This window comes from Catharus ustulatus, chromosome 2, assembly GCF_009819885.2.
Source record: "Catharus ustulatus isolate bCatUst1 chromosome 2, bCatUst1.pri.v2, whole genome shotgun sequence".
Lineage (NCBI taxonomy): Eukaryota > Metazoa > Chordata > Aves > Passeriformes > Turdidae > Catharus > Catharus ustulatus.
The window spans coordinates 22,588,761-22,611,449 of record NC_046222.1 but is presented as its reverse complement, the minus strand read 5'-3'; the positions used below and the strand labels follow the sequence as shown (position 1 = coordinate 22,611,449).

Below are 22,689 nucleotides of genomic sequence, written 5' to 3'. Positions count from 1 at the left end.
TTGTCAGTTTCTAAATATGTATTGTCAATGTCATGTCTGGAAGAGACACAACACTGGCAGTGATAAGCACTGATATCAGGAGCTGTGTTAGTCGCACATAGGCAGAGGAAGAATTTGCAGCAGAACACTCAGGGAAAATATTGCTTAAAATCACACGTGAACTATTTTCACACTCTTATTTTTAGGATCTGAAAAGCTGGAGGTTTTGGGGTTTTGGGTTTTGTTTTCAATTATATACAGCCTCTATGAATTATTAAGGTTACAAACTAACTGTGCACCAGTGAGTTAAGTGCAGTGCTTGGACACTACAGGTATCTCTGACCTGAGGGCAGTTACTATAAAGGTGATGCCATAGCTGTGAAGAGGCAAAATAATACCTGGATCATGGGTGGGCAGACTCAGCCAGCAGCAGCACTTACAACAATATCAGCAATCATGTGGCATGTTCCCTCTGTGCTGTTTAATATGCAACGAACAAAGGTCTGTTGGTGACCCAGCCCTCCTTGTATTCAGAAAACTGCCTCATTATTGTTCATTATGTAGTATTATTCTCATGCAGTCACATTATCATAGTTTCCCCTGAGAGCCAGGATGCTACTGTGGACTCTGCACAGCTACACTGGTTCCTATACCTGAGCTAATTTGTTCAGTGCTAACCTGATGTCTCTGCAGGACAGAGAGCTATTCCCCTTGTAAGGGAAGGTTCAAGCATTAGTTATAGCTGCTGTGTGAGAAGTAAAACATACACTGTCTGTTTTTTACAGGGACCTGGTTTGCTGGCCCCACTGTGAGAATGTGTTAACTCATCCAGGGGAAATTCATTCCAAACTCAAGTAATGGTTGCGAGGGAAGTACATGCAAAGAAATCAACTGTGGGGAGCAAGTGGAGGGTTGAGGGAGAGAAAGATGTATGCAAGAGTGGCAGCAAGAAAGGTGAAGTGTGGCAGGGGTTTTAAAGGCATTCCAAAGCTCAGAGGTAGTAATTAGTTTCTAGATAGCTTTGAGGTTAGGACATCCAAAATATTACCATTCTGCCTTCAAATGAAACAGAAATGAGCCAATTCTAGTTTACAGCCAGTGCCCAGATCACTGCAGCTGCTGCATCATTGTCAGCTGCCCACCATTTGAGATCTTGTATGATAGTGCAGTGTTAAGGTATATAGAAAGGAGCAAATGCCTCAGTGCAATGAGGATGCTGACAGAAAATAGAAATAAAATGATGGCAGTGATTCTACATTTTGCTTTACACATCAGCTGGCAAGTACTGATACACACAGTTCAATTGAGGGATGACAGTGGAGGCAGTTAGCCTACTGTTAGGTATTGGAGAGCATACAATGAAGAAAGAAGATAATATATTTTAAATAGTGTAAATTACATAATGAAAAATAACACAATAAATAGAAAGGAATGTTGAAAGTGAATACCAACAAAAGGAAAGTACATGGACCTTATATAGGATAGAAAATATAAGGTGATAGAGTAGGGAGGATGTTCAGAAATAAACTGGATAAATCTCTTGTAAATCAGTAGCCTATATAAATTCTGCAGGGATCTTCTAGACTTTGAAAGTCAGTATCTTTTCTGTTCCCAGCTTCTGGGATTCTATGCATCAAGTTCATGTACAAAATTGCCATCTCTTTGCTGTGTTGCTGTTCTACCATTCTTCAAAAGCAGCAAGGATGATGATGGCCCTCTCATAACATTAACAATGAGTTCAGTATTGGAAAGAATTTGTAATGCACCTAAGGTACGTGTGGAGAAAGAGGTAACTGGACATCAGAACAGAGCCCCTTGCTCCAAGATCACATTCCCAAGTCTTTTGCATTCCAAACATGGCAATTATTGCCCTTGCTAACAAGTAAATAGCAAACAGCTATTTTCCAAGATTAATATGTAGAGAAGAACACAGTCATAACAACTAAAGCAGCAAGGTAGACTGACCCTTACTACTGAAATAATCACATAGGATTGCAAATTAATGAAGTCCAGAGATGGGACATAAATAGGTGTAATTTGGGAAGGCTCCACAAGCAATATTTATTACTTGTTTAATTCTTTCTTCCACCCTTGCTCTTTCAGCATTTTTGACATAGTTGTAACAATTCACAGTTTTCCAAAGTTAGTGTACCATTTTTACCTTCTGGAACACAGAGATATATTAGAGAGCTTACTGATAGAAATGTTCATAGAAGTAGTGTACAATCAGAAAAAAAATTAGGTTGGAAGGGTCCTCTGGAGGTCTCTAGTCCAATTCCCTGCTCAGAGCAGAGCTGACTTCCAAGCTGGATTAGGTTATTCAGGGCCTTGTTCAATTAAGTTTGGAAAATCTCCAAGGATGGAGATGCCACAACCTGATTGAGTACTTAACAACTCTCCCTGTGATGACTTACAGCAATAAGATAGCAATAGAAGTAGACTATGTAAGAGAATGTAAGAATATTTAATTAGAATATATAGGTGAACATCATGGCAATAGGAGCTTTCTGTATGGGTGATAACGTAGAACAAAAGAATAGCAATGTACTTAAAATAACAGTAGGATTGCTGTGGCTTTGCCTTTGCTGGCAACAGTAGCTGGACATTGCAGACTGGAGAACTTTGAGTTTCTTCACAGGTAGTTTTGATCACAGCATCCCCAGGATTCTTCTTTTCGGAAAAGCTTTCTTTAGCTCCTTAGCTGACTTTGCTGATTCCTCAGTTTCCCTCCTGTGGAAGCCTGCATTCCCTTCAGGTGGTAGTGACATGCAGCCCATGACTGAACAGGGAGAGAAATGAACTGTTGTAGAGAGGTGTCATCTCCAGTGCCGGTCAGCACCACTACTATATTCTTACCACCCTAGTGAGCAAAAGTCACCGAACTGCAGGACTACAGTGTGGAAAAGTGATGACACGAGAGCATCTTGATTACACAGTGTCGGCCTTAGGAGAGAAGTCGAAAATGTATGAGTTTGGATAGGAAGAAACAGGGGATGCTTTGCACAGCCTCCTTGGTGTCACTACCTGTTGCTATAGTATTTTTTAACCTGTCCCTCTAATGAGTTTTGAAGGCCTGGGGGGCATAGGCAGGATCAGCCACATGATAAAACACCAGCCAATGCTTGGTTTAACAATCAAACTATGGCTGTGCTAGTTGACTGACCAGTCTTGTTCACTCAGACTAAGCCCCCACTCTGCAAATAACAGCAGCCTCCTGCTCAGGGTAAGCAGCTTTGTGTGTGGGTAGACCTTAAGTCAGAGGCTATATTCCAAGCATGTAACTTGGGCTAACTCTGAGCTGAAAACAGATCTTAAATACAGCAGTTGAGCTCCCAGGCACAAAGAGCTTCGTTGCCCTGTGCAAATTCAGAGTCCAAGCCTATGGACAGCCTTTGCTCCCTGGCCAAAAAAGTGTGCTATCTGAAAGCTGTTTGGGTAGCAGTGCTGTAAAAATCCACTGGTTTATGCACAGATTTCCTGCAGTCCCCAGTGCATGTTGGCTGCACATGGGAATGTCCTGGGATCGGGAAATGAGATGTGTGAAGGTATGCCAGATTTCGTTTGGATCATGCCACAGATCCATGCAAACCGTTACAAACAAAACATAGGCAGTCCATGTACTTAAAAATGTGTGTGCCCACATACAAGTTATAGTTTACAGCAATACCATCTGCCCATCCCGTGGCGTGGAGACTATAGTCCCCGTAATCCAAGATGAACAAGGGCTGCCAGAAGCGGCGGGGTTATCAGTTTGACCCCCTCGCTGGCCGTGGTTCACCTGCACAGCTCAGCTCCCCGGCCTCACCCCGAATCCCCGACCAGCTGCCACCGGCCGGTCCAGGGCATCCCTTCCGCGCCCACCACCTCCTGGGGGGTGGCTTTGCGGGAGGAAGGGTGGGGAAAGGACTTGTTTTCTATCTTTCTGGCCCTTTTAACTTATATTTCTATTCTAATTGCAGTTTTTCTTTCCCGCTGTGCTCCTCGGGCCGGGCCCGGCAGGGCCGTGCAGGTGCTGCCTCCCGGCGGCGGCCGCAGTCAATGGCGGTGGGTCGGGCCCTGCCCCCGGCCGGGCGTGTCGCCCTTATATAAGGCCTTTATGTAAGCGGTTGGCCCGCTCTGGCTCTCTTCGCCGCTTGAGGGAACGGCGCTCTCCATGCTGTAGCATCCCGTTAAAAATGGAGAGGCAGGCGCGGCCCTCAAACCCCGTCCCGGGTGGGACGCAGGAGGGCAAAGTCGCGCGGGGAGAAAGGGGCTTCCGCCCTGGCCCTCCATGAGTAGAGTCCCGGCCTGTCGAAAGGGCTCTGCGGGCAGGCAGGCCAGGACGTGCTCCCGGGGTGCCCCGGCACTGCTCGAGGGTCGGCAGGAATAACGGGTTCTACCGGGGTGGCTCCAGTCTGCCTGGCTCCTGCTCGCCTGCGAGTGGCCTCGGTTCTCCCCTCGGCATGCGGCGGCAGCAGCCGCTGTTTGCCGGTGTCCCAGCCGCATCCTGGGCCGGCACAGCACTGTTCCCTCCGGGGCTGCATCCCAAGCTGGCGGCCCAGCTCCCTGGCTCGGGGAGCATAGCGGGAGTGTCCGCCCCTGTGTAGCGGACCGGGAACACTGAGACGGGTGCCCACTGCCCTGTTCGGGGTGCTCGCTGTATGATTCAAAACCTGTCACTTCGCACGGTGCCTCTCCTTCTCAAGCCGTGAAACTAAGGTGGTGACTGACTACCTGCTTGATGTACCACTGAGGCTTAATTCCGTGGAGGTCCTGGATGGAGGGAGGTGTTGAGAGCTCGTGTGTGCAGTGCTCATAGACAGTTACTTCAGATTCCAAGTCTTAATGCTTTACTTAGATGACCCTTGCATCTCAAAATTGCATCAGTGCTTTTCCCTACAAAGCAAGTCTGGAAACTCGTACATTTGTTTGCTTTTTCAGAAAATTCTATTATATTTCTGTATAACTCTCTCTATTCAGAATGCTACAGCCTTGGTTAATATTTGTCAAACAGCACTCTGTCTGAACTACTGGGACAAGTTTCATTTTATATGTCATCAGTAGGGGCAGAATAAGGAGTTTCATGCTTGGCCTATTTGCTGTAACACAGTCTCAGGGCCATTGCATCAGTGTCAAAACAAGGAGCAGCTTGTTTCCAAACATGAAGTATGGAGGAAAGTCTTCTCTGCCTCCTTCCCTGTAAGGGAAAAGAGAGGCGAAAGGGGGGTGGTGGGGGGGGAAGAAAGTTATCTTTAACAGATTCTAAAAATGCCTTTTCCCAAATATGCAGTCAGTCCCTTCAAAGGTCTCTTTGTTTATTTTCAGGAAGAAACCCAAGACAGCTGAAAACCAGAAGGCGTCTGAGGAGAATGAGATTACTCAGACGAGTGCATGCAGCGCCAAGCCAGGCCTTCCCTGCCTGAACCTTGAAGCTGTTCCTTCTCTGAGCCCAGCCCTCATCCACTCTCCACATTCACCAACAAACCTGCACGCACACACAGGGTCATCTGATTGTGAGTACACCAACATGCTGCTGGTTCTTGAAAACACCTCCCTTGCTGTGCACCAGGTTTTCCAGTTGGATGCTCTTCCCATAATGTCTTACCTTTTCCCTTCTTTGGGAATTACATCTAAAGCAGAACATTTTTGTGTTACGATTGTGATAATGCGATCAGCCAGAGAAAGCTGAGAGTGTGTTGTTAGGTCAGGTTGCTGCTTATTACAAATTTAAAAGGGAGTAATCCTCAAGCATGTCCCTGTCCAACAAGAACTGTTGCTCCTTTCCAGGTAGTCACATGCTTCTCATTAGCCAACCATATCTCCTGACTGGGGGGTTTCAGCCTGTGCTGAAAACAAGTGGCTGGCTCTGCAACCCAGGACTGTAAAGTTTCTATGAAGAAAGGGAAGTATTTTGTGGAGAGGATCAGTCTGTGAGAATCTGGAAAATCTTTGTAGACCTGTGTGGTGTAGACACAGGTGTATGGCTTTAAGGCTGTTGTTTTGAGGGCATTTACTTTCAGATTACTCAGCATGGGTTAATTGCCCTTTAGAAAACGTTCTTCTCCATTTTGCCAAAAAATACAAAAATAAGGGAGGGAATTATTAAAACTGGATTTTGAAAGTCATCTTACCTCGCCAGCTCTTCAAAACATTGTTATTTCACAGAGGTCTTTGCCTGAAAGTCTGTTGGGCAAGAATGTGCAGGGTAATGTGAATCTCATTACTCATTAGTTTTAGAATATATAGTTTACCTCTTCTGCAGTGGTTTAGGATGTTGTAAAATTTACAAGAGGGAGGGGAAAAGGAGACGGATGATGACACTAGGTCTCAATAGCTCAGAAGCCAACCAGACATTTCTAAAGCCTGTAAAAAAATCAGGCCATGACAATAAAAAATCAGATTAAAAAGTATGTGTATCCTTTTCTTATTTTAATTTAAAACTCCTGCCTCAGGGCCAAGCTTGGAAGTAGTCAGGTTATAGGGATCATCACTATCAAAATCACTTTAGCTGCAATTCATTCCTGTTGGCTTCTGACTTTATTCATTATGAGCTTCTGCTAGAAATCTTGATTTTAATAGAGCTGGTAAACATTGGGGAGACTTTCCTAAATCTCACCTGGTGATTCAGGGAGAAGAAAGAGGTGTGAAGCAGTTGAACAGCAGGCAGCATGCAATTTAGTATATACAAGAATTTTCTTCAAATTGGAGATGTCAGGCTCTTTGTTAAAACTGGGGTGCAATTTTGTCTTGTAATGTTTTTTGAAAACAATAAGCTTGTGAAAAGATGAAAAAAATGAGCAGAACAACAAGAAAAAATAATCCTTATTTTCAAACAAAGAATCCCTTTATCCTATTCACAAAGATGAAAGAGTTCATTAGTAAATGGGATTTAAAACCTCACACTGATTTTTTTTGACAGTACAAATGGAAACCCATGAAAGCAACCTTAGGACAGAGGCGGGGAGGGATTGTAGGGAACTTGGAGAATGAACTATTACTTCTCCTTCCTGAGGTGGCCAAGTTCAGAGTAAGGAATATTGGCAGAGGGCAGCAGGAGAAGGTGGAGCCTGCAGCTCTTTATGTTCTACTTGTTCTGTGCACAGTGTTGATTAGACCCCTAAGTTCTTAATGTCCCCAAGTCACTTGCCAGATGTGACTTAAATAATTGTATTACTGTACAAATGGGAATAAACTGCCAGCCCAGGTCAGATACTCCTTTTGCACTGAAAGTGTGGGGACTTTTTTTCAGAAAATGGGTTTAATAGCAATTTCAGCATTAACATTATCCTGTCTTGTGAATTGTTGAAATTCAGTTCCCAAAATATAGCTAGAGTCTTGCAAAAATTCAGGAAATGGTAAGGCCTCTTGTAGTACTTATCTCTGTTAGCTGATTCCATGTACTCTTAAACCAATAGAAAATCTCACAATTATTTATGATGGGTTATGATCTTTATCAGGTTGTATTTGTTAGGGGTGGTATGCATATAATTAGTGTTTGGCATGTCAGTGCAAAACAGCAAGAACCCACATGAATTAAAATGAGGCATAATGATTATTTACTGCATATTTACTGTAGCTTTCTGCCATGTTTTGCGGTATTCTTTTTTAATATTGCCTCAATCCTTAGTGCTGGAATATGTTCATGGACACAAAAGATTGATTTTTGTGACTCCCAACATTAAAAACGGGTTTCCCTGCAGTTACAAATGCTTTCTCCATACCTCTGATGTGCCTTGTCACTTGCATCGGTTATTTTCCCTCACTCTAGAATCTCTTTCTTTGTCCTTCTCTTCCCCTCCTCTCAGAGTTACATTGCCACATCCTTCTTCCTCTCAGCTTTTGGACCCGTGATGATGCTTCTCCTCTTTGGGCCAGCAAGACTTTCTGTCCTTCTCTCTACCTTTAGACAGCACAACATGCTTCTCTTCCCTTGGCCAGACTATCCTACTGCCTGTATGCCCACAGCTCGGCAGAAACTTCATTTTCAAAGGACAGTCTTCATTCTGCTGGGGAATGGCAAATAATACAAAAATACTTTTAAACTGGAGTTAGACAGGAAGTTTGGGAGGAATTTTCTCTTAAAGTATCAGAAACATCCACAAAGAGTCAGCATGGTAGGATATATCAGCTCTTGGAAAAATGCACAGATGTACAGATGGTTTCATAAGGCCTCATTCATGTATCTGGGGGGAAAAAAGGCTTGGATTTTGTGGGCCACCTATTCAAATCAGTTTGAAATCTTCATGCACAGTCACTAGGGCTTGGCAGAAAACAACACCACATATTTATTATTATGAGAAATGTTCAGAAACCAATCTACTTTAAAGTACAGTAATGTCATGACTAATAAGGTGCACCCTTTTGACTAAAATTTTGATCGAAACCCAGAAGTGCGCCTTATAATCCTGTGTGCCTTATATATGGACAAAGTTCGGAAAATTGCCAACCCGGAAATGCAAGCCAGGAACCACGCTGAGCTGCGCGCTGAACCGAGCCACGCACCAAACCAAGTGGAACCGCGTGCTGCGAGAACCATGCCAGCCACGAGAGCTGCGCCAGCCGGCACCGGGGGCAGGCGGGAGTGCCGGGGCCCACGGCACAGGGAGGGCACATGGGGCTGCGTTTACAGGCTACAGTGATCCATGAAAAATGTTTGCAAATTGAGGACCTGCCAGTAAACCCCGCGATCGATCGTGCGATTCTGTTACTGATTCATTACTTTGTTGCACCGGTGCGCCTTATAGATGGACAAAGTTTGGAAATTTGCTGACACCCAGAAGTGCGCCTTATAATCCAGTGCGCCTTATAGTTGTGAAATTACTGTACTAGTATGCTTTTGGAATGATTCAGATCAAAATTTTTTTCCAAGCATAGGAGGTAAAAACTCTGTGATAGCCATCTGCTCCTCAGCTATAAAAGGCAGAGGTGAAGAAAGCCTAAAGCAATAGTCTGAATGCCAGTCTTACTTATATGAAGACTTAGCAAAAAAAAAAAAAAAAAAAAAAAAAACAACACCAAACCTACCGTGGTAAAAGCCATATGTGATGCTCAACAATAATTTAGGGTTTCCTTTTGTAGCATAGTATGTTCTACATGCTTCTCTGGTGCTAGTTATTCCGAATGAAATTGCATTATTCCTCAAATTTGTAGGACTGGGCCCTAGATTTCTGGGTTACATATTTCCAGCACAGATGAATCCTTGAAGCTAAATCCAGAACAACAGGATGCACTGTGTCCAGTCCTATCTCTTTTAGTCTCAGAAGTGCTGACTCATGCAATACCATTGGACAAACAAGTTAGAGGAGAAGGAGGTGCTTCCTGAGGTAACTGTTTTTGTGGCGGGCTTGGCAGATAAAAAACACCACTTTGAATTAATTTGGAATTAAGTGATAGAGTGAGCTGATAGAACTCCAGCAGAGTTTTACCTCTAGCTACTCAGCTGTCTCAGACAGATCTGTCTGCTTACCCAGAAGAAAGGTGCTCGTGCAAGGACAAGCACAGGTTCTGGAAACATTATAAAAAAATAAAGGAAAGCAACGAGATTTGTGCTATTTGCATTTTTTTACATATTTCCTTGCTTGTGGATAGAGAATGCATAAAGTATATAATAAGGTTGTAGTTCAAAGGCTGAAAAGCCTCAGGTAAAGTTTCTAAAGATTTTGGTGAGAAGAAGAAGGTCATCAGAACCTGATTATATTTAAACTGGATTGGTCTGCATAGGCCACTTATTTCAGAAGCCTTTCAGAAAGCATCTATAACTGTATATGTTTTGCAAGTGCCAAGAGATAAGATCATTTTGGCAGAAACTTTCACGAGTTCTCAAAGATACAATCAGACAAACCTTCTTTCAGGCTCTGATGTATGCATCTTAACAGATGTGTCCAAACTCAAAGGAATCCCACGGGAAACAGTGCAACTGAATCTCTTTGTCTCTATTGATAGTTAAAAGAGTTATTCTTAGACATTGGATGGTCCATCTGTGAAGGAATTTGTTCCAGGACAAGACAAAAGCAACATCTTGCAAAGAGTTTCCATGGGACTGAGAGGCAGGTTGGACATTACTGGAAAAACTTCTGAAACAGTATTTATGATTTAGAGAACACAGACTTCTTGCAGACCTGAGATTCTGGTAAGGAATTAGTTGAGAAGAAAAGTAAGGCATGAATAATTTTTTAAAATCTGTTGAACAATCATTGGCAGGTTGTCGAATAAGGGAGGACATTCTAAAGTTATGTTTTAGCAAGGGACCTGAGAATTTTTTTTGCATTAAGTAGAATGCACTTCATAAATATGTCAGTGATAGACCACATCTGAACTCTTTGCCCCTACATGCTCGAGCACCATGGCTGACTTGGTCCAATTCCAGCATTTTTCAGCTTTCACAGGATGGGAACTTTGAAGGAGAGTATTTGCTTTTTTTTTCCCTTCTAAGTGCTGATTTTTGTAGTTTCTTAGCCTTCCCAGCATGACAGGGAAGACAGAGTGGGAACCTCACAGGATTCCCTGAACTCCCCAGAGCATTGAGAGTGAATATGGAAACTCTGGGATTTCATTTTCTTGTGCAGGTAGAGGGACCCACCATTCCCTTCCCATGAATCTGCCAGTTTGATTTGCCTGGGGCTAGTATAAAGGCTGGGTAGATCTGAAGGTGGTTTGGCCTCATCTTTACCTTTCAGGTTTCCTGTGTTTCTCTTTGAAGTTCTGTGGCAGGAAGAAAATGGTTACATGTCCTGATGGTCTTCTCCCTCTCCCTGGAAATTTGTGGCTGTGATTCCCTAGGAACTGCTCTGGAGCTTTCAAATAGTCTTCACTCTCAGTGAGACAAGAAGCACCCTGATTCTACCAACTTCCTTGTTTAGAGAGTCAGGCAGTATGTCAATAGTCATTTCAGCTGTATTTTTTGCTAATCTGTGTATGGCATGTTTAGCTAATGCTGAATATTTTTAGGTTGTTTTTGATGACCTAAGAAATGATGTATGTTTAGATATCTACTTTAGATTATATAATAATAATGATACAGACCTTTTCTGTAGAAAGCTAAACTTAAAGCAGGGATGTCACAGTTCTCAATAATGATGTCACAACACTTAATTATACTTTCATCTTGCAGAACATTTGAAATTTTTTTAGTAACTGCTTCTCTTTTTAGTAGTTGTAAGTGATTTCTATGTCCTGTGCTCTTGTATTTTTGTTTGTGAAATTATTAAAGACACATCAGTCTGGAATAACTTGTGTTTTCATAGAAGCAGATATGTGTTGCTTGAATTGTGTAGAAACAAAAGTAGGTACAAGTATGGGTTTGCAAAACTATAAAGCTGAGCTCACCCTGCCTCTTGAAAAAGCCATCACAATACACTGAAAAACTGGTATTGAAAAACGTACTCGTGGTAGGAATTGATCTCTATATTCTAATCAGTGCACTAAGAGAGTTTTGTCAGGTTGGTCTCTCGGGCTTTTCGTCTCTGGAGAAATGACTAATAGCATATGGTACTTCAGTTATAAAGTCACTGAGTATGTTTCCAGAAGCAACTGTGGAGCCCAACTTTCACTGATGCATAAATCACTTTTGTATGTAACACATAGATGCCTTTGAAAACTTGTCTAATTATCCTAAATGTTGGCTCCGTTATTTGATGCCCCTGTAGTACTGTCTTGGTGTTAAGTTGTGGTATTCAGTGCTTTGTTATTGCTCTCCGTTTAGAGACTGTCACGATAACATGTATAGTTAAAACGGCCCTGCCTGTTCCTAACTGCCATGATTTTCAGGGGACATCTTGAAGCTGTTTCTACGGTGTAACCATCCTTTCTAAATACCAGGGACAAGGTTAAGACTTACTGCTCTTTACAGTTCCATAGCTTCCACTCTTGAGGTGACTGAGGTTGGTAATGCTGTAGTGTTTCTCTTTGTGAGTCATGCTGCAGCCAGTGAGACACACTCTAACTGCCCACTAAGATGTCCACAGTCTGTTTCTGAGTTTCCTTTGTTGTATCTTTAGAGTCAGCCCCCTCCAAGATTTTAATTACTGTTTTTTATGTTTACCAGTCTTCAGTAAATCCTTCTTCTCTATTTATTTCAGCTACTTAATTCATGAAATAAGGAAGTGATGACTATGTACAAATATCTGTCGCTGTTCAATGTATCAAGATTGTTCTAGTACTTTTTCAACATTTCAGGATTTTGTTTATTTGCTTTTGTGGGGGGGTGGTTCATGTTTGGTTCAGTTTGGGTTTTTTTAATGAGTCTCCAGAGCAGTGCTTTCCTCTTCTCCCCATGAACTGGCTTATCTTCTTCCATCATACTCCATCTTGAAAATGAACCAATAATGTTAATTCTACGGTTTCTGTAACATCCTTGCTTACCTTTTACTGCTTTCATAGATAGTAGTCTTGTTAACACAATGACACTATTACTTGCCTACGTAATCTATCAGTCCACATAGTCTTCAGCACTTCATAAATACCAATCATTGTTCTGTTAACTTCTCTGTCTGATATGCTTAAATAATGTTTTATTACAGTATTTGTCTTTATGCTTTTAGTGAGTTTTTTCTTTAAATTTCCTCTGCGCCCTACCCAATCTTTGTTTTACATCTAGTCTGCTACAGTTTATGCTCAGGTTCTATTAATGTCACTTGAGCATGATTTCCATGTTTGGAAGAATAAATTTTCAGCTTTAATGAATTCTTATACCTTGTCATTTAACCCTTCTAGCATTTTCTACTTCCTCATTTTTCTTTTGTTGTCCTTGGATATGCATATGGTCTCTATTAAAGTATTATTAAGACCACCTCCCTGCTGTTCTTAGGGATTTTACTTCCTTATCTTTTCCTTTCAGACCCTTTCTAACTTCCTCCTCTTTTTTTCTTTTCAGTAGTTGTTCTTCTCAAAGTTGCACATACCAAAACTGTCATTTTGCGATCTGCTTGAAGGGTGTCAAACATAATCATGCCAATCATTGTTATTTCATGTCTTAACCATACACATGCTACTGCTGTCATCTCCTTTGTCTTAATTGAGTGAGAAGACTAAACCAAATGTGCCATTTCCCTAACATGGTCTTCAGAGGAATACGTCACTGTTTGACAGGTGACTCTTGCTTGAAGGAAACTAAAGCAGCTGCATCTCCATCTCCTTTTGTCCTACTGTGGGTTGTTAAAATGCTGTGCAGCTCAGTGCTTGCATCTCTTGCAGTTAGCCCCTTGTATGCTGTTGGGAGACACCTTCAATGCATTGAGAAACATTGAGTGGTGTAGTAGTGGCCTGGTTTGTTGCAGCTACACAACTCCAAAGTTAGAGGTGTAAAAACATACTTGGTCACCTCCTGCTTCTTTTCACCACTGTGATCTGTTTAGCATTGGAGCTTTTTGCTCTTTTCCTCTAAACTTCCATAGTCACTTTCTCCTCCTTTGTTTACCTGCGGTAGAGTAGCCATGTAATCTTTGTGCTGTGATCCCCTTAGTAACTTTAGAACAGGGTATGGCCAAAAGAGTATTCAAATTAGAGAAAACCAAAACAATTCTTTCATTGTTCTCTACTGAACAACTGAACAAAGGGAGCTCTTTCATTTGAATCTTTTTTTGAACTGAAACCTTAACGTGGTAGTGGGAAAGAACCTGAAACATAAAACCAAGGGATTGTTTAATACCACCTGCTAATGTTAATAAAGTATGCTAGGAGGTGTTGTGGGGTAAAATCATGTTCACAAGAAATGTGGCTGTTTGATCTACTCTATGGGTGAGAGTCAGTTGTAAGCCATCAGAATGTCACTAAACTTCATTTGCATGAGGCTGTTTGCCTGACACCGGGTGCATGGAGACCACAGTGGCATATTCTGTCTGGTGCTGTGCGTTTGAATTCCTGAGGACACCAAGTACTGTTTTTTATAGAGGGGATGCCATTGTGCCATCTCTTCATTTATATTTTCTGTTGCTGTTTTCATTGTCCATGGAGTCATTCACAAGGCTAAAATATCATGAGATCCAGTCTTATGTATCTACCATTCAGGAAATAGAGTACAATGAGAATTCAAGAATCTGTCAGCACAAATACCTCCTTGAGGAATTAACTGCACCTATGAGAAAGAGATAAACAAATCTCTTAGAACCCCTGCTCATCCCAACTTTGTTGTTTTAAACACTGGAAGACTCTGCCGGGCTGGGATCTGCAGTATATACTCTGTATCTATCTGTGAGTTGGTGAAACACTTCTTCTTGAAAGCCCACGAGAGGGAAGTAGTATAAATTAAGAGTAATCTCACAACAGCTATTTTTGCATTCTTAACCAGGGAAAATGTAAGGGTAGCAATATTGTGCATCTATTAAAAATCTTGAAAGGCTCTTTATAACTAGATGATAGGAGTGATAACGTGTAATTTATTGACGTTACACAGATAGAGGAAGAAACCCACGAAGTAGCAATTTTTGTGTGAAAAGGGGTATGATACAGGAAATAAAAACAGAGAAAGGGACTTCCCTTAGTTTCGTGCCTGTGTGGGCAGCCATGTCAATTTTAACAAGAATACCTTGTGCTTTGATCCTATGCTACATTTCCAAACAGGACATATTCCCTGTATTCAAAAGTAAAACTCCTAGATGCTATCTCTAGAGGTTTTGGATGAGTAGAGGGTAGAATGTGCCTGAAGGCAGACCTGAGAAATAACTCCCATGCACTGCATTAGTATCACCTGTTGATGTCTGAATGTTTGTGTATGCATGTAATTCCAGGGCCTTTTCCTCAGGGAGTGGGGGGAAACATTGGAACTGACGATGTACATTTAATGCTAGAGTTCCGTCTGATGGTATCAAGCCACCAGGAATGCTGTGTTATTGCTTATTCCTTGATTTATTAGTTTAAAGTGTTCTGCCACACATTTCTATTCCTATCAAAGCTAAGTAGGTGATTTTGGAAATAACTCTGTTTCCAGAGACTGCAGAGGTCTCGCTGAGGACAGAAACATTTCCTGTGGCCTTCAGTATTGTAGATAAGAGCGTGTTCTGTTTGCCACTGATACTTAAATCTGAATTATAAGCAGGAGTGAACATTCATCCCATAAACTCAAAATAAAGCACAATGCAAAACTGTATGAATATGCATCTCACTATATTTTTAAGTTGAAATATTAACCAAAGCACCCAGTTGTACTAGTTAACAATTACCCTTTCACTAGCAAAAAAAAAAAAAAAGACAAATGGAAAAAATAACCAAATAAAATCTAGCATTTTCATGTGATAGCTTTCCTCTACTCAGGCCTGAGACAGGGGCACTGGATGGGATAAAAGCATCTTTTCTCAGCCCTGAGGACTGGCATTTACAATTTTTCATCCATTCCTTATTTCTCCCATCAACCATAGTTCTGTGGCCAGAGCAAAATCTCCTACACTGAATGGCTTTTCTCTGGAGTCATGGTGGAAATAAGCAGTGCTCTTCCACAGGCTCTCCCACAAAACTCAATCATAACTGACTGCACCCTTTCCCTAACAGACTGCTACATACACTCCCTGTACAGAATTCTAGCTTGAATGGAAACCTTCTAAACCTTGAGAGGTTTCAATCTATATTTTCCTTTTAACCAAAGCCCACAAGCTTTCATGCTCACTGTATTTAACCATACTCAGGTTGATAAGCTTTCTCTCCTTGTCTTTCTGCCTGGGAGAACACCTAACAATGCAGGGCAAACATGAAGGAGTTCATGGAATAACAGTTGTGTCTTTTGGAGACATGTTTTAATGTATTCGCACCTATTAGCCTTCTAATTAATTCCTGCTCCAGACACAGCTCCCACCTCCAACCCCAGGCCCTTCTCTTTCCTAAACAAGGTTTATAAGAGATGGTATAAGTTTCTACAATCCCCCACAGGAAGACAATCAAAAGCAATCCTTATCGACCTTCTTTATGGGGGCTCAGTTTGAAATACACTATTAGGATTCCAAAAAAAGTCTTTAAAACAGATGGAGGTATTCTTAAGGACTAGAATAATCTTTTGATTGGGAACATAGAATAGCAAAACAAATCACCTTGCTTGCCCATATTTTCCAAAGAATTTTTTTTTTCTGAAAAGCATCCCCCTGTTCTTTTAGAGAGTAGGGAATGCTCCCACCAGTATTGTTGGCCCATCTCCCTCTTTCCCTGATGAGTAACTCTCTTGCTGTGTGTCCACCAATGAAACATGCGCTCCAAGTAACAGCACCTGGCTCTGGGAAGAAAAATGAGCAATAGATACACCTAGATTTTTAAAGAGCCGAACTGCCTTAAACTTATAAGCAGTTAAAACAGTTGGACCATGCTGGGGCTTGGCAAGATCATGCATGAGCTCTCTGGGAACAAGACAGTGTGGTTGAAACAGATTTCATGTAGAACATGAAAATGTTCCCTACTGAAGAAGGGATGAGCACAGTGTCATTTCTCTTCCTAGGAAATGGTGCCATCATGTGGAGACATTGTTTTCTCTGTTTCCTGTTTGAAGAGGGCAGTTGTGAAGTTTTCTCCCTTTACATTTTAAAGAAGTGCATTAAAATGCTATTTGGCAAGTTTATATTTCACTAGCATAAATAGATTACAACTGACAGGGGCACAGGAATTAACACCCTTGAAGTGATATGTCTACAGCCTGTTGAAATCCCTGTTAATGCAGCTGTGATGACAGCTCCAGGGCTGCTTCTGTACTGTCATCCATGTTGCTTGGAGGTGGTGTAGATAACCACAGAAGTATCCTCCATCAATAGAATTCATTTCTATGCTTTGGAGATACAATGGCATGGCTGTAGATAGTCTGCAGACAAGGTCTGAGAGAGGAATTGAGATAATCAGAGTGTGTGTATATGTGTGCCACTGTTTAATGTGGAGGTATATTTGACTGGACCCCAAATATGTGCCTGGGAATAAAAAAAGGCTTTGCCTATGCACTCTTCAAAGCGTCTTTGAGAATTTCTAAAATAGCAAGTATAACAAATTGGATGCGAGTGGGAAAAGTAAATATCCTGGCTCAAAATGTAATACTTCTCTAACTTAAAAATAGCTGAATGTGCTGTAACACTGACTTCAGTCACTGCTATGAATTGGAGCCAGTTTTCACCTGGTGTTTTACAATTGTAAGTAGGATGCTGACCCTAAAGAGGAATGGAAGAATTAAGGCGCTAGAGTACCTTGTGGAGAAAACTAGGACTTGTGGAATTGATTCTTGATATTTCTGTAGTATTCTGTATCCAAGGATGCAAAGCAATCTATTACAATTCCTTTGAGGCAGGAAGTCCTGCATGATTGAGTGCGTGATGCTGTCCCTGTTCTAGGTGTGGAGCAAACTAAGGCACAACATTGCCCACTTGTGGTTTTCAGAGCAAACAGAACTAGTGCTGATGGAAACCTCCTGAGGTGTGTCACGCAAAGCACGGGAAGGTAACTTTCTGCCTGCCCCCCAGGCCTGGAGGCTGAAATAGAGGCTTTTGTGCTTGACACTGGGGATTTGTATCCACTGGGTATAGAAGCCATTTTATGTACAGAACACCTATGTTTTAGTTTTCAGTTTTATGTAAAATGGATATCTCCTCATTCAGTAAATGCTAAAAAGGACAGGGCAAGTAACTGAATAAATCATCCATGTGAAATTTGCTGAGCATTCTCTGGTCTGCAGAAAAAGTCTCCTGAAAAAAAAGTTTAAGCAAACTCTTTTTTATTTGCCATCTCCTTGGTGTGTTTTCTTTTTGGAGAATAAGGTTGTGTTTGTGTGTGCGTGCATTTCTGCCTCTCAAACAAATGTAGTTATTAGCTACAAAATTTAGAGAAGTTTGACAGCTTTCAGAACGCAGTGATTCTTTCTTACATAGAGTGTATTACTGACACATTAATAGATGTTGTGCTGGTAAAAATACAGTACTTCCTGTTAAATGTAGACTGCTACATATTTTGATTCTAACAACAATCTGGTAGGGTTAGGGCAATTTGTGTAGTGTCATCTGGTGTTTGTTTTGGATAGATATTATAGAAGGAGATACTCATTTTCAAGATGTTCAAACAGATGATTGGGTGAAAACTCCAGCAAACCTTTAAAGCAACAGAAAGCAAGGGCTATTCCTGGTCAGATTTCCTGCTGAGGATACAAATGTTCTTCTGTGTTCCTGAAACTCCATAGAAGCTTTTCCTCTTGCAGGCCCCTGTTTAGAATGAGGCCAAATATTCAGAAGTATCAGTCTGAGCAGATATGGCTGAATTCCTCTCTGCAACATCTTTGAAATGCTTTGAGAAGTCACACATTGTCAGGTTTTCAGGATTTGAATTCTGGTCACTTCCTTGAATGGAAGAAATGTTACTCCACTAAATTGGTCCCAGAGAGTTGGAAGCTGATGCAGGACTAATGTTGTGTATGGAAACACTAGATAGGAATTTTTGCTCTGTTAATCTAGTTTTATAGTAACTAACTTGATAACAACAGAAAATAAAACCTTATTAATAGGGATAAATCAGGTCATTGAAGCTGAAGAAAGCACCCACAGTTGTTGTGGTGCAAAGACACTAATATATGGAAATGAGAATTTCCTATGGAAATTGTGGGGCTATAGTAGCCTTCAGATGTTGTGATGGACATGCTGTATTTTGACCAAACTGTTGTGTTTATCAAAGAGTTGAGATCTTCATTCCAACATAAGGTTTCTTTACTCACATACATCTTTCTTAAGGAAGATCTGTTTTGATAACAGGGCTTTGTTTGCTTGGGGTTATTTATTCTGTAAGGTCTTTAAGGAGTATCCTAGACAATGATATATATGCAACTCCTTCATTCACCTTCCTCAGCTGGAGTACTTTATCTATGTTTGGGCTGCATTTTAAGTGAAAGAAAGACAAGCTCGAGAGAAGATGGAAGAAGATAAGAAGGAGGAGAATACCTATAACCAGTGAAGCTGATTTGGAGACCTGAGTTTGTATTTTTAGAAAAGACAGACCTGAAGAAGAAAAGTGAGGCACCTACCAGTATATGAGGGAGTGCTCTAAAGACGAAAATGGTCCATACCTCTCTCTGTCTGTTAAGGGAAAGGGTTGGGCAATCAGTTTCAAAGTTAAATACTAATTAATCTCTCTTGCTAGAAAATAATAGATAATAGTCTGACTGGGAAGGGAGTGCTGTTTTTGCAAACATGGTAGACAAATTTCTGAAGAGATAGTGTAGGTAAATTATTCCCACATGAGGAAAAATAGTAGACTAGATAACTGTCTGAAGAACATAATGCATGCATTTGATGCAAACAGGAGGCCATCCAGCAGTTGGTATGGAGACCAAGCATTAAAGATTTCCAAAACCACACATAGTAGAGGAAGAGAATAAGGACTAGATGATACTGCTTGTCTCCAGCAGCAGCAGCAGTTATTAGGTTTATTGTGCTCCCAGAAACTAGTGGCTGGATTACTGATGCAAAGCAGCTCCAGAAGCAGGAACACCACCTACCAAGCCTAACTTCAACATCTCTGTCCTAGCCCAGGGTGTCTTCCCAACTAGGGAAATTTTGATAATAAGAACATAAAGAAACCATATTCTGTACGAGATACAATGTCTCCAACTTTTCCACCATCTCTCTTGCATTCTTCTCAATGCAAGGCTTGGGAAGGTAGTCAGAAAGACAAACTAGGCAAAAATACCAAGCTACTTGGTCTTATCTAAGTGAGACATCAGTGAGGTGTTTTGCCAGACAATTCTCTAAACTCTCCTGTGTAAGATTGAGGCAAAAACAAAATCTGTATCTGTTTCAGCAAGCCCACCAGTTCTCAAGGATATAGAACAATTATTCTCTATTCCCCATAAGTATGAAAGCAAGACACAACCTTTGGGTTTCACTCTGCTAGTTATTCCTGTGAAAAAGAACACAATAAGTTTCCAAGAAAGCTTGGATTCCAGCATCCTAGGCAGTTTTGCATCAGATGCATGCTGTGCTGAGGTGCTGAGCTACTGCTCGGTTACAGTAACTGTGATGGGTTCATCACCACTGTTTCTAGAAATGGTAGTCATTACTGTGCAAGGAGCTTTGAGATACCGTACTTTTAAAAGACACTAGAGAAAATAAAATTCTTTGATATCCTTCAGTTTTTGAGCATGAAGACTTTCAGCAACTGGCTTTGCAGAAAGAGACATCTAGTGGCTGTACAGAAAATAACCTTGCAAAATGCATTTTCAAGTGTACAACGTAGCTGTTTGTGTATGGCCTGCAGTGTTCAATATTCTGTACGTTTTTTTGGTTCTACTACATCATGTGTTTTCTGGGGGTAATTTTTAATGGTTTTGACAAACAAAGAAAATCACCATTTTGAGCCATAACTTTCTAGCTTTATGTAAGTCTATGAATGGTAACTCTGGCAAATAGAAAACTGCCTCAAGACATGCTTGATATACCTCACTGCTGCACTTCCCCATTTTCTATAGCATCTTCCAGGAGTCCACTGCCTGCTGTTTCCTTCTACTATTGCCTTCGTCTTTGGTACTGTACTTGGAAAGCTTGTCATTGTTATTGTCATGGTAAAACCTACTTTCTTTTGAATGCCCATAGCATAAAAGTCAGCAGGAGGGGTGGATGAGATTCAGGGAAACACTAATCTAAGCATTCAGTCATGTATTACACAACAAAAGTTTTTTCCTTTCCCATCCACAGTTGTACTCCTTCTTACTAGTTGAGGATGAATTCCATGCATGTTTCTGTGAATAGTCTGACAGTTTAATCAGTACATTTGCATACGGGCAAATTAAGCTTTTTTCAAAGTTGCACAGTAATATGTTTCACCTTTATGCCATGCCAGCTTCAAATTCTATCCCAGGAGGATTTCAAATGTGCATAATCTGTGCAGTTGTCTGGGCTTTTTTCCTTTCTTTTTTTTCTGCCCCTTTTTTTTTCAAACTGGCAAATGCCTATTCATTGCCCATCTGGGTAAGAATGGCCTTTGCATTTTCACACCTATTCTTTCCTATATGATTTGTGAATACCCCTCCAATCAGAACTTGCTTCACAGAAAGAGGACAAAACCATTTTACAGGAGTTTCTCATAATAAGTCCATTGGGATCTCTACATCATGTTTACTGGACAAAAAAAAGGGAATACTTAACAAAGACCACTTGAATTTCACAGAAAGTTTCCCACTGTCTGGAGTTTAAAAGAGTGGCAGGCCTGAGAAGAGCCCTAGACAGGAGTCTTTTTCCTGAGCTGGGCATTCTGTGTAGTTACGAGTAGGTAAGTGTGCGTGTGTGCAGCTGGGCCTTGTGAGGAACTGACACACTTTCTGGCTTGTCCAAGGCTCTAGGAGTCTTTGTCAGAATGTGGCATTTACTTAGAATCAGAGCTGCATTGGTAAGTCTGTGTTTTGTGGGCAGCATCACCTTTGGACTTTGAGCTTAGAACAGCATGAAGTAGGGATCAACCACAAAACTTGCATCTGGTTTCCTGCAGAGAGGGAAAGGATCTGCTTGGACAGGAGGTTTTGCTACAGATCAATCTCTGGAATTTGTTAAAACTGTTCTTTACACTGATGTGACTTGTGTAGTAGTGTTTCTGACATTTATGCAAATTATTTGGTTACCTGGACTTCGGATAGATATGTGTTGAATGTCAAGGAAGGTAGCCTAGAAAAATCATCCTCAAAATCTGTATCAGCTTTTTTTTTACTATTTATTGTATATCTCTTCTTTTATCCTCAAGGAGTAAATTTCAGTTGCTTGTCAGTTGAAGAAGTGGTAGATGTTCCAACAACAAGATGATCTTTTCAAGGGCAAACTCTATTAGCAACAAAAAATAATGCCATTTTTATGAAGTGACTCAGTTGGCTTCCAGACCAGCCCCTATACCAGAAGGATCATCCTAGATCAGTTTCTATAGAGAGCTGTTCAACTACTCTTAGAAATGCATACAAGGTTCTTTTCTGTAGCCAGGATCAATCTCAACTGCCTGTTTTCATCACTAGCTAAGGACTGAATACACTGTGGCTACACAACTCTTAATTCCCACAGCCAGGACCTGAGAAGGACTGTTGAAACTTATAGATGAACCTTGTCCTTTCTCCTTTCTGTACATGATTTATGGGTAAATGGCAGAATTCACATTCCCAAGAAGTCATCCAGTCTCATGATGCATGTCACACCTTTCTGGAAAGGAGTTGTCCTAAGGATGCATTTTGCATAGTTCTACTCACAAAAATAATTTTATCTGCCAAGGAGCATAGTAGCAAAGTAGGTTTCTTTTCTCAAATCAAGTGAGATACCACCTGTCTGTAGCATCTCTGGTATGTGCAGAATATTCCACACTGTGCATGTTCAAGGCAGGATTTTTGGGTTATTGGGTTAGACTGCTACATATTTACATATTATCAAATACTTCCTATGACAAAACGGAGCACAGAGACATGTTTCTGTGAAAGTGAGTCCTAGGAGCAAACCAGGTAGTCACTGATATTACTCAAAGATAGGTGGAGATAAATGGGTAACTGTACAGTCACTTGCTATGGCCTATAGTAAAGTGTCACCTATTCAAGAATAATTTTCCACCATTCTGTTGCCCCACCAGTACAAAGATTTTGCCAAGAATTCTGACTTTGTGAATAAATACATTTTGGATTCTTGTATGGTCTGACATGTTTGACAGGGAAGCATCTGGAGCTACCCTGAAGGCCTCTGGAGAATTACTCTATCAGGAAGGAGGAGGAAATACATCTCTTCTCTATGTTACTTCCTAATAATAGTTGCAATGCCCTTGAAGAAAAGTATCCCA

The 22,689-nt window shown here is 41.2% G+C and overlaps 1 protein-coding gene across 1 annotated transcript in view; it reads left to right on the top strand.

The window, feature by feature from the left end:
• ZBTB20 (zinc finger and BTB domain containing 20) overlaps positions 1-22,689 on the top strand; it is a 184,535-nt gene that overhangs the window by 150,022 nt on the left and 11,824 nt on the right. Inside the window, 1 exon segment of the mRNA XM_033053137.2 lies at positions 5,284-5,471. The gene's annotated coding sequence lies outside the window, so the exon portion shown is untranslated.